The 14,903-nt window shown below is 37.9% G+C and overlaps 1 protein-coding gene and 1 long non-coding RNA gene across 3 annotated transcripts in view; one reads left to right on the forward strand and one right to left on the reverse strand.

Annotated features, from left to right (window-relative positions):
• The window catches only part of DIAPH3 (diaphanous related formin 3), a 517,788-nt gene that overhangs the window by 7,767 nt on the left and 495,118 nt on the right, over positions 1 to 14,903 (forward strand). The gene's annotated exons all lie outside the window — the stretch shown is intronic.
• On the reverse strand, positions 1,864 to 10,598 carry LOC104666496. Its single transcript, XR_748560.1, has 3 exons — positions 10,431 to 10,598; positions 8,233 to 8,321; positions 1,864 to 1,974 (listed from the first exon to the last, which is right to left on the reverse strand). It is a non-coding gene; the product is annotated as an uncharacterized LOC104666496 (long non-coding RNA).

The following is a 14,903-nucleotide window of genomic DNA, read 5'->3' on the forward strand; positions in this document are numbered from 1 at the left end:
TTAATACTCCTGGACCACTCTGGGTCTTTTCTTTGAGTGTAAAAGGGGGTAGGGGTAGGGATAGAGATGATTCTCAGATTTAGAGCAAGGCTTAATTGCTTTTTTCAAAGACTCATGTCTTTAATTATGAAGCAAGCAAACTGACATACATTTATTACATGGTGAAACCTTGCATCTCATCTAGTCTATCTTGTAGCAATTGCTTCTGAACAGATGTTACCTGAAACACCTTTGTGCAGTTGGTGGAATGCTTAAATTTGTCATGCTTTCATTATTGTTGTCTTGAATTAACTCTACTTTATGATATAACTTTATTGCTGTGTCCTAGAATCTTTATATATTTATTGCCTTATAAATTGGATTTAAAATTGGCTTTTTATATAGAATGTAAATTAGCATGTGTATAACTTGTTTATGCTTGCAGAATAATACAGGAAAAAACTGCTACGTATTACACTAATGTAATTGTCTTTAACTCAGCACATAGTATCCTCTAAACTAGGAATCAAATGAATGCTAAAGAATATGCTTATCCTTACACTCTTGCTTGTTTATCTCAGAAACTAATTTGACTTTTAGATCTATAAAATATAGATTAAGCATAACCTTTTACTTCATGGGATATTCAGGATCAAAGCATGGGCTTTCTTTGAACAGGATCTACAAAGGTAACTTTTCTCTCAGTAGCAGCAGGATGGCATTGAAATACCTTACCATTGGGAGTAATTTTTCTCAAATAGCAAATTGAATAGTCTTTATTAACTTAGGGGAGAATTTAAGAGTTTAAATAAGCTTTGGTCCTGAAACATTCATGTTACTAGTTACTTAGTGAAAACTATTTGGAAATGCTTACCATAGATTTTATTCCTCAAAAGACCCACTGCTATCTTTTCTTACAGTTTTTTGTAGAAGAAGCATTATGAGTAACATTTATGAGCAGTGACTTGAACCACTCTCAGGGGTTGAATCCCAGCAATATCACTTATTAGCTGTGTGAACTGAGCAATTACTTAACCTTTCTCTGTGCCTCCCCTTTCTCATGTGTAACATGGGGTTGTCATGAAGATTAAAAGTTATGTTTTGGGCCTGGAATAGTACCTGGCTCATTGTGACCTCTATGTAAATATTTACCATTTACAGGATTGTTGTTTTTGTTATCATTAGTAGTAACAGTAATCATAGTACAATTTTTGCCTATACCTTAGGGCATTAGGAATACATTGGATATTTGAATAGCTTTCTAATACTGGAAAACTTAATTGAACCAGGCTTTTTCCTTTTGGTGTGGTAGAGGCAGAGGCATTCTGTTCTTAGTTCTTATCCTGGCATACCAGGTGACATTTGGATTGATGCAGACTTCTGATCTGATGGCTGAATGGTCAGAGCAAGTTTCTGAAGCTTTCTTAGGGGCCTGTTTATTTCTAAAATGGGGGTAATATGATGATGAAACTTGGGGTACAAATGTAACTTACAAAAAACCCTATAAAGGAGACAACTTCAAACTTAGGAAAAAAAATTCTTGTGATACTCCAATGTGGACTTGAATGATAATAAAAATAATGTTACTAATATATGTACAGATAAAAAACTAAGTATAACTCTTTATGCCTATCACTTTTTACAGCTATAAAACTAAAACAGATTTACATCTACAATCCAAAACAAAACTATAAAACCCATAAAATTCAAATTAACGGCAACATTAATTTAATGCGATTGATGATGTTTTGCTGAAATTAAGTCATCATTATTGGATTTAATAGTGGAAAAATATGTGTATATTTTGCTGTTTTTCTTTCTATCAATTTGATTCTTGGGTGGAAATGGAATCCCAGGGGCTGAGGAAGATATGTGTAGACTGAGGAGTTCACAGATAGCCTTACACTGTTAGTAGGGGCCTGTCATCAGAGGCCTATTATCTTTTTCATAGTTCTTGGCTTGAGGCTGTAGATGAAGTTGTGAACTGTTATACACCTGTTTTTAAAAAGAAAATAGCCATATATAAACATTTTTTAGTAAATGTTATGAAACTGTTGAAGCAGCAGAAAAAATCAAAACTCTTATACTACCCGCTTCTATATTCATTTTTCTCTTGAAATCTAATTTTCCATACCTGTGGGTGCATAGTTCCCAGAATAGGGTGATTTTGGAATTATACATAGGCTTTTGGAACTGAATTCTTCCTAAGTGGAAGAGCTTGTGAAAATCTGTTGTGTCATGATGTTGCTTGGCCCTCATTGGGTACCATATTGGTAGTAAATACAAAAGTATTTACAAAAGTAAAACCAAAAGTTTCTGACAGAACACGGTTATAGAGTGGGTCATTCACAATGTCCAGAATATGCTTACTTTAGTTCTAATGTTTAAGATGATCTTGAAAAAACGTAAGACTTAAGTAGAATTTGTGGAAGTCCTCTGTAGACCAGTTTGGGGTACCCAGAGATGACTTGAGTCAAGAAATTAGATGTGTACCTGAACCAGGCAAATGTTTTTCACCTTAGTCCTTTGTTTAGTGATGAGATAAAAGTGATTAGTAAGTATTTATCAGTAGTGAAGGATGTATACAATGTGTTTCAAAACAGTTTGCTTCTAATAGTTTTTTTGGGTAAACAAGAAACTTGCAATTTTTAAAAAATATATTTTATATATGTGTCATACAAAAGAGGTGTAAAACACTGTATACTCACCAATAAGCTTAAAAAAATGAAATATCATAAATTCCATTGAAATGTTCATTTTCTCCCTTCCTATCTTTATCTCCTTTTAATCTTTACTCTTCATTTCCTGGGTTTATAGGGCTTTTTTTTTTAAAATTCAATTTTGATTTTTTAGGGTTCCAATTTATATATATATATATACACACACATATATATGCACATATATACATATACACATATATACACATATATGTGTGTATATATATTTTGCTAATATATGTACAGATATAAAACTAAGTATGACTCTTTGTGCCTATCACTTTTTACAGCTATAAAACTAAAACACATTTACATCTACAATCCAAATATATATATATAGATAGCTAGATAGCTAGATAGATATATGTATCTTTCCCTAAAAGTAAATCTGTGAATGAAATTAATACTCCATAGCTTTCTGATCTCTCCATCTTTGAGGATCATGGCAGATCTTAAATATTGGAAAGGAAGGAGGAGACTATCATTTAATGTATCAAATGTGAGTTCATTCTGTGTGCTGAGGAATTTGAGATATAACCAAGCAGCTGTGGTCTTCAGTACACACTCTCTTGAGTTGAAGATGACTGAATACCTGTTCATAGTACTGTAGTTCTCTCAAAGGAGTTATGATGTAGAATTTCTTGAAGCCCTTAGTAAAAGCCCTTAGTGGATTAATTGTGAGATCCATAATGCTGCATTTATTTGGTTAATTTTATTATGAAGTATCTTCCCAAGATATGGAGAGTTTATCCCGTAATTTCTGCATTTTTTCTGAGGTTGGCTGTTTATTTGAGTGTCATAAAATGAAACTTTGTAACATTCAGTTTTTAAATAAAAGATTTGCAAATTGGTGACATTAGTTATGGACTTTACTATAGAATTAAACTGTTTTTGTTTATTAAAACGTTTGATTGAATTCATTGCATAATGACAATTACAATTCTTTTTTAATGAAAAAATTGACAGCCTGGGAAATGAACATGAAAAATGGAGTGCATATAATCTGCATTGAGAAATTCAATGTGACAATTTCACTTCTTTATAAAAGATGACGGTCTCAAATTAAAACCATGTTCTAACTCCACTCGATCTCTTTTGAGGGTACAGTTTTGCTGTTATTGTTATGTTATATTGAACCTGCTTTTAGTTACTTTATGCATGTGTTTGTAAGCTTTTGGAAGTCACTTTCTCTGTGGTGCCTGGTATAGACTTGTGCTTACAGTAGGAATCTAAATGTTTGGCTAATTGAAAATCGAAACAAAGTATTCTTGTAACTTTATATTTCCTGGTTCATTAACCCATTCATGATGAATTTGTTTAAATGTTATTAATATACCCTAATTATTCATTTCTTTTTATAAAAGTTCCTAGTGGTGGTGGGCAAGGGTATGTAAAGACTACCAGAAACATATGTGGGTTATTGAAGAACTTGGGCCTGGCATTGTGGCTCTAAAGTCCCACCCTTAAACTGTGATAAAAAGACTTGAGAGAGACTCAGACATGGCTGTATATCCTTGGGCAAATTATCAACCTTTGTGCCTCTGTTTTCCCTTCTGTAAAATGGAAGTAATTAGTCTCTATGCTTATAGATCGTTGTGAGCATTAGTTAACACATGTTAACTCAACATGTTAGCTTAGACACAGCACAATTAGTATGTGACAGCTATTATTAATAGGGAAGATCTCATCACTGTAGTGTTAAATTCCCAGTTATTGACAACATTTTAACCTCTTCTTGTTTCCTACTTCCTTTCTCCTCATAGCATTTTTTTTTTTTTTTTCCTGGGGGACACTGGCATTGTGTCCAGGGACTCAGCCACTCATTGCAGTGGGACACACACCAGAGGTTTGTTTGGTGCCTGGATATATTCCCTTCCTTTCTGTTTCATGTAGACCTACAGCCTCTTGACATTGCCTCTCTTTCTCTGTCTGCCTCCTGCTGTCGACATTTGCTCCACACTAAACCCACACTCCACAAAAGTAACCATGGAGCTCCCTTTGAACTGGGATGCCTTCAAACTCCTCGCTTCCTCACACCTCACATAAGGTAGAATATCAATAAATAATAGAACCTTTGGCCTCCTTGTTCAGTTGCCTCAGATCTCCAAACCTGGAGCAACCTGGCAGGCTTCTGTGGCTGAACTGGGTTCCTGCATCCTGGTGGAAACCACTCCCAGCTTTGTGAACTGATGCCCTTAGACATTGGGTATCTATGTGTCCTCAGTGCTGCTAGATAACAATCATCATCACAATAACTGCATTTGTTCAGCTCGTACAATGGGCTGGGCAGTGTTTTAATCTCTTATCCCTCACACAGTGCTTTGAAATGAGCACTCTCCCTACTGTTATTTTGCACATGATGGGGTTGACACAGAGAGAGGTTAACTGGGAATGGGGTATGATGGGTCCTGGCTTTTAACTAGCTCTTTGGCCATCTCCTTTTCCATTTCTCACAGCATTTATGCTAAACCTTTATCACTGTCTTTACCTTATCTATGGGCCTGATTCTTTTTTGCTCAAATAGTTTTTTTCAACTGAAAAAGCGGCCGGGCATGGTGGTTCATGTCTATAATCCCAGCATTTTGTGAGGCTTAAGTATGTGGATTGCTTGAGTCCGGGAGTTCAAGACCAGCCTGGGCAACATGGTGAAACCCCGTCTGTACAAAAAAATACAAAAAAATTAGCCTGGCATGGTGGTGCATTTCTGTAGTCCCAGCTGCTTGGGAGTCTGAGGTGGGAGGATTGCTTGAATGCGGAAAGCTGTGGTTGCAGTGAGCCACGATTGTGTCACTGCACTCCAGTCTGGGAAACAGAGCGGGATCCTGTCTTAAAAAATAAATAAACTGAAAAACAACGTCTGTACTTCTTAAAAAGTCCAACAATGTAGGAGTACAAAAGGAAATTCCCTAAGCCTCCCTTCCGTCCTAGACCACCAATTAAGGTACCCCCCACCACCCGCCATGATGCCATTTATTATTTTTTCTTTTTTAATGTGAAAGAAAGTACCAGAGAAGTAAAGAAACAAAAGATGGCTACTCCATAGGGAGAGCAGCCCCAAGGGCTGCTGGTTAGCTTATTATTTTCTTTTATATCCTTTTTTTTTTTTGAGACAGTGTCTCACTCTGTTACCCAGGCTGGCGTGCAGTGGTACAATCATGGCTCACTGCAGCTTCCACCTCTTGGGCTCAAGCCATCCTCCCACCTCAGCTTCTGGAGTAGCTGGGACCACAGGCATGCTGCACTGCTTAGCTAATTTATTTATTTTTTGTAGAGACAGGGTCTCATCATGTTGCCCTGGCTTGTCTTGAACTCTTGGGTTAAAGTAGTTCTTCTACCTCAACCTCTCAAAGTGCTGGGATTGCCGATGTGAGCCACTGCACCTGGCTCTTTTGTGTCGTTCCAATGATATTCTGTGTATGTGTCAAGCACCCACTTGTTTCCCACATGGGAACATACCACAGCATTCACTTAAGGTCTTAGAAATGATTACTTCTGACTCTTAGCATGCCCCTTGATACCTGTTTCAGAGAAAGTTTTCCTAGAGCTTGCTATAATTGTCTATATCTGCAACCATTCTTCATTGTTTCTCCTCCAATATCCACACAAGGAATATATTTTCCTGTTCAAGGTTAATCTCTTTACTGCTGTTTTTGACCCATCCACATTCTGTCAGGAAAGTTTTGCTCTTTACACGCTCCATCCTGTAATGATGCTGAAATGTTTACCATTGTGAAAGAAAAAGCAGAAGGAAAACCAAACAACCCCTCTCTTCAACTTTCCCTTGACCCTTTGTCTCTCTGAATACCATGCTCTGCTTTCTTCCTTTTTAGCCACTTTTTGTGAATCAGTTGTTTTCATTTATTCAGTAAAGTTTTGAATGCCAGTTATACTGAGCATAGCACACAGGTAGATGCAATTTGGTCCTTGATTTCAAGAGGTTTATATTCAGTCTGGTATGGGGAAAGAGAGGTGTGAATCAATACGTATGCTTCAGTGTTACTGGGGAGTTCATGTAGCATAATCTGTAAGAACTCAGGCTGTGGAGTTCTTAAAGCTGTGGGCTTTTTTTTTGAGTCAGGGTCTTGCTCTGTTGTCAAGGCAGATTAACTGCCAAACCCAGTGCTGATTTTTGTTTTAAGCCTCACCCTATATGACTTCTTCATTGTATTTGTACTAACCTTGCCCTCCTTGAAACCATGGTCTAACATGTTCTTCTCTTCTGATCTTTGGTTAACCCTTTCCCTACCCTTTAAAATGAGTGTTTCCAAGTAATCTCTTTTTCTCTTTTGACTTTATGCATGCTTCTAGTGTGAAGTCATCCATTTTTTTTTTTTTTTTTTTTTTTTAGCTTTTACTACCACTTAGATTAGTGCTTTCTGAGACGATGGGAATGTTGTGTCCTGCCATGTTCAATTTGATAGTCACTAGCTATATGTGGCTTTTGAGCACTTGAATGTGGCTACTGCTACCAAAGAGCTGAATTTTTAATTTGTGTAATTTGAATTAAGTTGTGTTTAAATAGCTATATGTGGCTAATGGCTGGCATATTGGACAGCTCAGATTTAGAAGCTGATGACTTCTTAAACTCCATCTTTATTTTAGGATGCTCTTTTGAGCTTCTGTCCAAAATATTCAACCTTATTTTACATGGATGGCTTAGAGGTACCTCAAACTCACCGTATCTCAACTCAAATTTATCTGCTTTCTTATAAACTTCTTTCTTTTGTTTTCTCTTAGTCAGTGCCATCATTTTATCCTTGGATTTATTTTCAACTTCTTGATCTTTAACTTCCATATGCATTGGTTATTCAGTAACCTTGATTATGCTTCCTGGATACTTATAGCAGTTGCCTCTTCTCTTCTCCTACTGTCCCTGACCTCATTTATCTTACCTTCCATCTCTCTGCTGGGTTATTGCAATAGCTTCCTAACTGATTTCCTTGGCTCTGGTTCTTGGGTCTACCCTGTTTCATCCACCATGTTGCTGCTATAAAATAGTTTTCTTTGGAACCCAAGTGTGATTATGGAACCTGCTTAAAACCCTTTAGTTTTTCTCCTGCATCATCCACAACTTAAAGGCCAAGTAGCATGATCTTGTCTTTTAATGACTTTGTCGTTGCCCACATTTCTAGGTTGGATCCCCCAATTTCCACCTGAAATTCCAGTTCCTCATCCACACAATTTACTTGTAGGTCCCTGCATGATTGCAATGTATTTCTACAAGCTAGACCTCCTGTCTGGAAAGCTTTTGCTCTGTGCTGGTTTGGTCCATTCCAGTGTCCTCTGTGCATGCTTGAAGCAAATCTGCACCCTGAGGTGTTCCCTGGTATCTGTAAGCAGCTCTTCTGGAATGCTTAGATCAGTATCGGTTATAGCACTAATCTCACTGTCCTGTACCTTACTGATTGAAGTTTCAGTTAGCCTTACTTATCTGATAGATGTGCTGGAGAGGGGAAGGGGAGGCCTAAGAGAAAATTTTCCCTATTTGAGTCTCTAGTTCCAAACATGTACCAAATAGACTGATGAACAAATTTACCTTTTTTTTTTGGTCCCAATCTCCTATACGTAAGAACCTTGGCTGCTCAGTCTTCCAAAAATGGCTATATTTTCCAAATGACCTTTTCTCTGTAAATAGAAATTTGCACATGTTGAAGACACATGCTGAGAATTTTCCTATGGTATTCTTGGCCGCATTTTTTTTTTTTCTAGTTCTCCTTCAACTGACAGACATTGGCCTACATTCAAGTTTAAAGGGACTACCTATGGCCCTTGGAGGCTTCACCTGTGAGTCAGGTGTTTCTTATAGACTACCTTCCAGTAACATGATTTAACTCTTAGAGATATCATGGACATTTTATTCTGGCAAAGATGATGCACCTTTATAGCCTCTGGAGCTACCCTCAATAAGTTTATGAGTGAAACAGTATCAGTGATGACAGAAACAGGCATGTGAGAATTATCTTCACATCCTTGCGAGATCTGCAGTCCTTAGTAATTTTCACTAGATTATTAGGATCATTGGGTGCCTTCCCTTACCTGTGGCTGTCAGCTGCTGACTTCCTGCAACCCTTGTTGCCTTTTTTTATTAGTATGTTTGAATGGTGCGATAATCAACCTAAAACTATTGTACTTTTTAAAGTCCTATACAAATATGCTTGAATCATTGCTGAAGTCTCCTTTGGCATTGTTGGAAGATTTCCAAGGACAGTTAGACTGCAGTTGCTTGAGCTTGTGGCTGGACTACAGAAATTGGTGTGTTCATAACCAAAGTGCAATATAGAATGTAATGTGTTAGGATTTCACTGTATTGCATATGTCACAGTGCAAATTAGGTACAGTATTGGGCCGCTCTGTATCAAATCCCATTCTAGAATTTATCTCTCCAAATTCCCCACATTGCTTTGGATGACAAGTGCAAAGGAAAGCATTAAGGAGATGAATCTGTGTTTTTCAATATGTTTAGCTCTGGCAGGCAGTTACTAATGTTATATTATTTTTTGAATCACCAAAAAGGGAAAATAAGTGACCCAGCTTATTTCTTTTTCCTCTAGAACTTATTGGATTGTAAACTTCTTCAGGGCAGGTACTGTGTTTTATAGGTCTTTATGACCCAGCCCTCACCTGGTGGCCTGGTAACTTAAATGTGCAGTAACTGTATCCTGTTCAGTTAATATTTCTGAAAGAAATGTAAAATGTAATCTGTATCTTATGTATAGTACTGGAACTGCGTGTAAAATCTGGAATTGTGCTCTTCATTTTTCAGATGCTAATTTTATAAATATGTAATCATCTTTTTGATTCCTTTTAAGAGATAAAACAATTTACAGGGTATAATAAAAAGTAGTATTAAATTATGCAAGAAAACGTAATGGTAATTCAGTTATTTAGAAAAAGTTCCACTGTTATCAATAATTTAAGAAATTAAATATTCTTTAGCTGTTGTATTATAATTCCTGACAAGCATTTTTTAGCGACATGTTGGAACGTGGATAATTTTGGCCTACACTTCAGTCTGAATTGGGAGGGTATGGTTTATAAGGTTTGTGATATATACCATAGCTTTAAAAATCTATAAATGAGAAATAAAAAAGCTTTTCATTTCTATTATATATTTGAGAGCAACTTAAAAAAAAAAGGGAGGAAACACCTTAGCAAATCATGTGTTCTTATTAGTGTTAGTCAATTGACAGAATTGCAACCCCCCTCCATGCCCGTTTATCTCTGAGGTTTTAAGATACGGTTTTCTAGTCAGTGTTGTTGTTATCATTTAGTAATCATCCAGTTGGAATTATGCTCTTTTTTCTTGTTGAGATTTCATTTTTGAATTCTTTGCTTCATAAATAATTCAGAAACTGCTTCAGCAGCTGGCTGTCCCATCATAGTTCTAGGGACTGAGGGAAAGGAAGGAGAATGAGGCTGGATTTTTGACTCATTCCCAGCCTAGGCACTCACCAACCCTTATAAGTCACTTCTGTGCTATTCAATTTCCTGTTCGCTAAGATGGGGATAATAGCAAATGTTTAGGGTTGCTGGGTATACTAGTAATTGCGAAGTGCCCAGTAAGTTGTAGTAGTAGTGATAAAGTGGGCTATATCATATGGGTACTTTGGGACCCATTTAGCAATTTTGGGTTCTGTCTCAAAGGCTCAGTTAAAGGTCTAAAGGAACAGATCCCTATATAATATCTACTTTAATCCTGAAAGGAGGAATTGTAAAGATACGTAAGAGTAGCACCTGGAATCAAGCTGGCCCTCATGAAGGACTGGAACCAAGAACTAAAAGCTGACAGCTTTTCTCATTCTCTCTCCCTTTCTCAGGCCATCCAGCGTCTCTTTGCTTCTCACTAGGCATAGCTCCACTGTTGGTTCTCTGCATTGTGTGGCTTCCACTGCTTTGATCTTCACACAGCCAAGCCTAGAACCTCATAATTCCAGATAGACATGTATGTCCTTGGTGCATGCAAGAGTAGAGCCTGATTTTCATCTCTGAATTCCAATTCCAGAATTCTGGGAAAATGGGGATTTGATTGGCTCTGCTTGGGTTTATATTCTGTCTTGTATTTAGCTGTGGCCAGGGCTGGCTTACAAGGAACAGTGAAGACTGGTGGGCCTACCTCTATGGCACAGGCATTCTCAGAGAAGAGATGGTGTGCAGGAAGCAGATACACTCATAGGCGTCTACCTTGTTTACATGTGGGGATCTTTGGAGATTCCTTGATGACAGTCTTGGTACTGAAAGACTGAGTCTAAAAGAGTTTACCTAGTTTTAGTCGTTTGTATCCTGGTTGCACATTAGAGTTACCTGGGGGATCCTTAAAATTATCCGTGGCAGGCAGCTTTTCACGTGTTGTCATATTTTTTGGGGGCTCAAATATGGGGGTTGAGAAATCTACACAGTGGCGGTTTCCTAATGGCATCCCCAGAGCCAGCATGTTGCCAGGGCCTCAGGAGACTCACAGTCAGCTGGATGAATGAGATGTGAGGTAGACAGATCGAGTAGGTACTGCAGATAAAAATTTAGAGTAAGGGTGGATCAACCTTCATTATTATGGAGAAATGATCTCATTTCCATCCTCCCACAGCTCCATCTTTGGGTATTGATTCATTTGGCCTGGGATATTACATAGGCATCTGTATTGGGAAAAGAAAACAAACTTTCAGGTGATTCTCATATGTAGCCAGGTTGATAACCACTGCCTAAAATGTTCCCTGCACCATGGTAGGGCTGGGGATTCAAAGTTGAGGGGAACATAGTACCTGCCACATGCAAACAGAAGAGGAGGTATAAACACAAACTGCATCCCCTGCCACATACAAACAGAAGAGGAGGTATAAACACAAACTGCAAGACAGACCATGATCAGGGACCCGACGGAATTGTAAACAAAAGGCCGTGGGAGGATGGAAATGAGATCATTTCTCCATAATAATGAAGGTTGATCCACCCTTACTCTAAATTTTTATCTGCAGTACCTACTCGATCTGTTTACCTCACATCTCATTCATCCAGCTGACTGACTGTGAGTCTCCTGAGGCCCTGGCAACATGCTGGCTCTGGGGATGGCATTAGGAAACCGCCACTGTGTAGATTTCTCAACCCGCATATTTGAGCCCCAAAGAAATATGACAACATGTGAAAGGCCCCAGAGGGCAGTCCAACATAACTGACAGCCAGCAAAACAGAGCTGCTGGTAAAGTGACCATGACAAAAATCAAGCCGACAGGAGAGGCAGTTCACATTTAAAATGGATTCAGATGGATTACAGACTGGTTACAGGGCCCTAGAGGAGAAGACTGTTGGGAGTATCCTTGGGGAGAATGATTAAGAGCTATGAATCTTACTGTGAAGGGAGCGGAATAACATAGGTCAAAGTTTCTGAACCTCAGGTGTAGTATTTTGTGTACTACGGCCTTTTCTATTAAGCCTCTTACCAACCCTATGGGGAAGATGCTTGTTTGCCTCATGGCACAGTTAAGAAATTCAGGCTCAGAGGGTTTAAGTGCCCAAGATCACACAGATGATTGGTATCAGAGCTGGATTCTAATCCAGGTGAGTCTTATCCGAAGGCCCAGGCTGTTCACCTCTGCTCAGTACTGCTCTATTGTGCCACAGCGCAAGGCAGGACGTAAAAGTCCCATGAGAGGCATGCTTGATGTGGGTAAGCTTAGAGAACCTTCCTGAATCAGGCAGCATTTGAAAGGTGAGCCAGGTATTGAGAGGGAGAGGACTGCAGTAGTGTCTTGGTCAAGGCCCGGAAATAAACAGAAACCAAGGTAGGTTGGTTTAAGGTGGGGATTATTTAGGAAAGTAGAAAGGCTGGCCGGATGAGATGGCTCACACCTGTAATCCCAGCATTTTGGAAGGCTGAGGCAGAAGGATCACTTGAGGCTAGGAGTTGAAGACCAGTCTGGGCAACATAGTGGGACCACCGTCTGTACCAACAAAAAAAAAAAAAAAAAAAAAAAAAAAAAAAAAATGTGGAGCATGGTGGTGTGCTCCTGTAATCCTAGCTACTTGGGAGACTGATTGCTTGAGCTCACTAGTTCGAGACTGCAGTGAGCTATGATCACTCCATTGCATTCCAGCTTGGGCGACACAGCAAGACCCTGTCTCTTAAAAAAAAAAAAAAAAAAAAAAAAGAAAGGAAAAGGGCATATTGGAGATGCCGAGGTAAATCAGAGATTATTAACTGCAGGAAGGAAAAGAGTCCCTGATTGTAGGTGCTGTAGGAGGGGCAACCATGGCTGGTGCTGGACTGTCTGCAAGGGTTCCTGTTGCGTGGACTCACACACGTATGGACCACATTACCATCTGAGTTTAGACCTCTTTGGGGGACTCCTTAGGGTTGGTGCTCAAACTTCCGAAGGGTCCTCGGATTTATGTTTAAATGGTTGTAAATACTGTTTTTCTTACCCTCTTTTCTCTAGACATGCTTAACTGGTCCCTCTACCCCCTGGACTAATTCCATATTAAAAAAAATAGTTGGTAGAATTAACTGAGTTTTTCCAAAAATTGCCTGTATTGGCTTTACAGTGCTTTGAGAGTATTTCTAATACCTTCTGGTAAATGACTCGTGGAAGCATAACCAAGCTACTTAAAGAGCCCTCAAGTAAATAATGATTATTTGAGTACAGACCTTCCTCTCTGCCTTCAGTAATTTGTATAATATGCTGATCTGATTATTATTTACTGTGTAAGTTGATTACTTATATTTGTATACTTAAAAAAATTTGTGATTATTCAGTTAGAAAAGTAAAAGCCCATGTCTTTGAAATGGTCTGGGACTGATCTGCCTCCTTCCCTCTCACTGACTTCATTTTGTGCTGTTGGAGCCAGCAAGCTCTCTTGTTTCTTTAATATCAGGCATACTCCTGACAGCCTTGTTATGGCTGTTCTTTCTGTTGGAAACACTCCCCTGCCCATCCACATAGATGACACCTTAGCCCACTGGCAACTCTGCTCAAACACTACTTTGTGAATGAGGCCTATGCCTACCTCAGTTCCCCATGTTTAAAATTGCAACCTGCAAACCCTCTTGGCTTACGCTACTTTTTATTTTTATCAGAGCATTCATCACCTTCTAACATCTTAAATAAGTAATTTGCTTATTGTCTGTTTCCCCAATAAAGATAAGTTCCTTTAGGGCAAACATTTTTGTTTTATTTATTGATCTCTCCCTTGTCAAGAATATAGCAATATTTAATTAACAGTTGTTGCATGAATGATTGTTTTAGGAATCTCTCATTCTGTTAGAAGAGCAAATTCTACATTCCAAGTTTTACCTGAATCATGGCTAAAATTTTATTTGCCTTTCGTGTTAGATCATTGCTATAATGCTTGCCTCTTAATTAGCATGCATTTAAGCATATGTGATTAGCAGGTGGAGACTCCGCCTTTTCTTCCAATCACCATTGAATACCTTGTTATGATGTATTTTGGTTATTGGTTTATCTTGTTCTTTTAGTTGTAAGCTCATACGGGGAGAGACTGGGTCTGCATATTTAATGTGTCTCACACATGTTGGCCTAATTATATTGTCTAGTAGAAAAAAATTAGAATTATGAGACTATGTCTTGCCTAAAATCTTAATCTTTTATTTTATTTCTTATATTTCAGCATCTTGACCTTATTTACATTAAGGAATTATCTAGTAAGTGGTATTTACCCTACCTTTCTCAAGGTGGCATGATATTTACATTTACAATAAAGAAAAATGATAGATTTCTTGTAACTCTGCCATTAATAAGTGTCATAAAGTTGAAAAATAAAGCAAAGTCAATATATTATTGTTGCCACAGAAATTGAATTTGTGTCAAAAGGATTTGTGCTTGTGATGTAGTGATTCGTATATTTTTCTTGGAATTAAGTCTGTAGCAAGTGACAACATCAATAATTCACAGAACCAAGGAGCTTTCTGAGATTGGTTAATTTATATATGTGAATTAGAAAACAAATGAATAATGAGCTTAATATATTCTGACATACTTGAAAATATGCATTAAAAACTAGCCTATTAAAAAGTTTGTACATAATATTTATTAGATGTTTTTTAGATTTTCATTTTTTCTTTTTCTAATACATACATTTTTATTTGAAAAGGAACAATCTATATTTTCTGCTCAATCTGAAAAGTATTATCCATAGTAACTTAAAAAAACCTTTCTAGGCTGGGCGCGGTGGCTCAAGCCTGTAATCCCAGCACTTTGG

The sequence above is a fragment of the Rhinopithecus roxellana genome, chromosome 18, assembly GCF_007565055.1.
Source record: "Rhinopithecus roxellana isolate Shanxi Qingling chromosome 18, ASM756505v1, whole genome shotgun sequence".
NCBI classification, from domain to species: Eukaryota; Metazoa; Chordata; class Mammalia; order Primates; family Cercopithecidae; genus Rhinopithecus; species Rhinopithecus roxellana.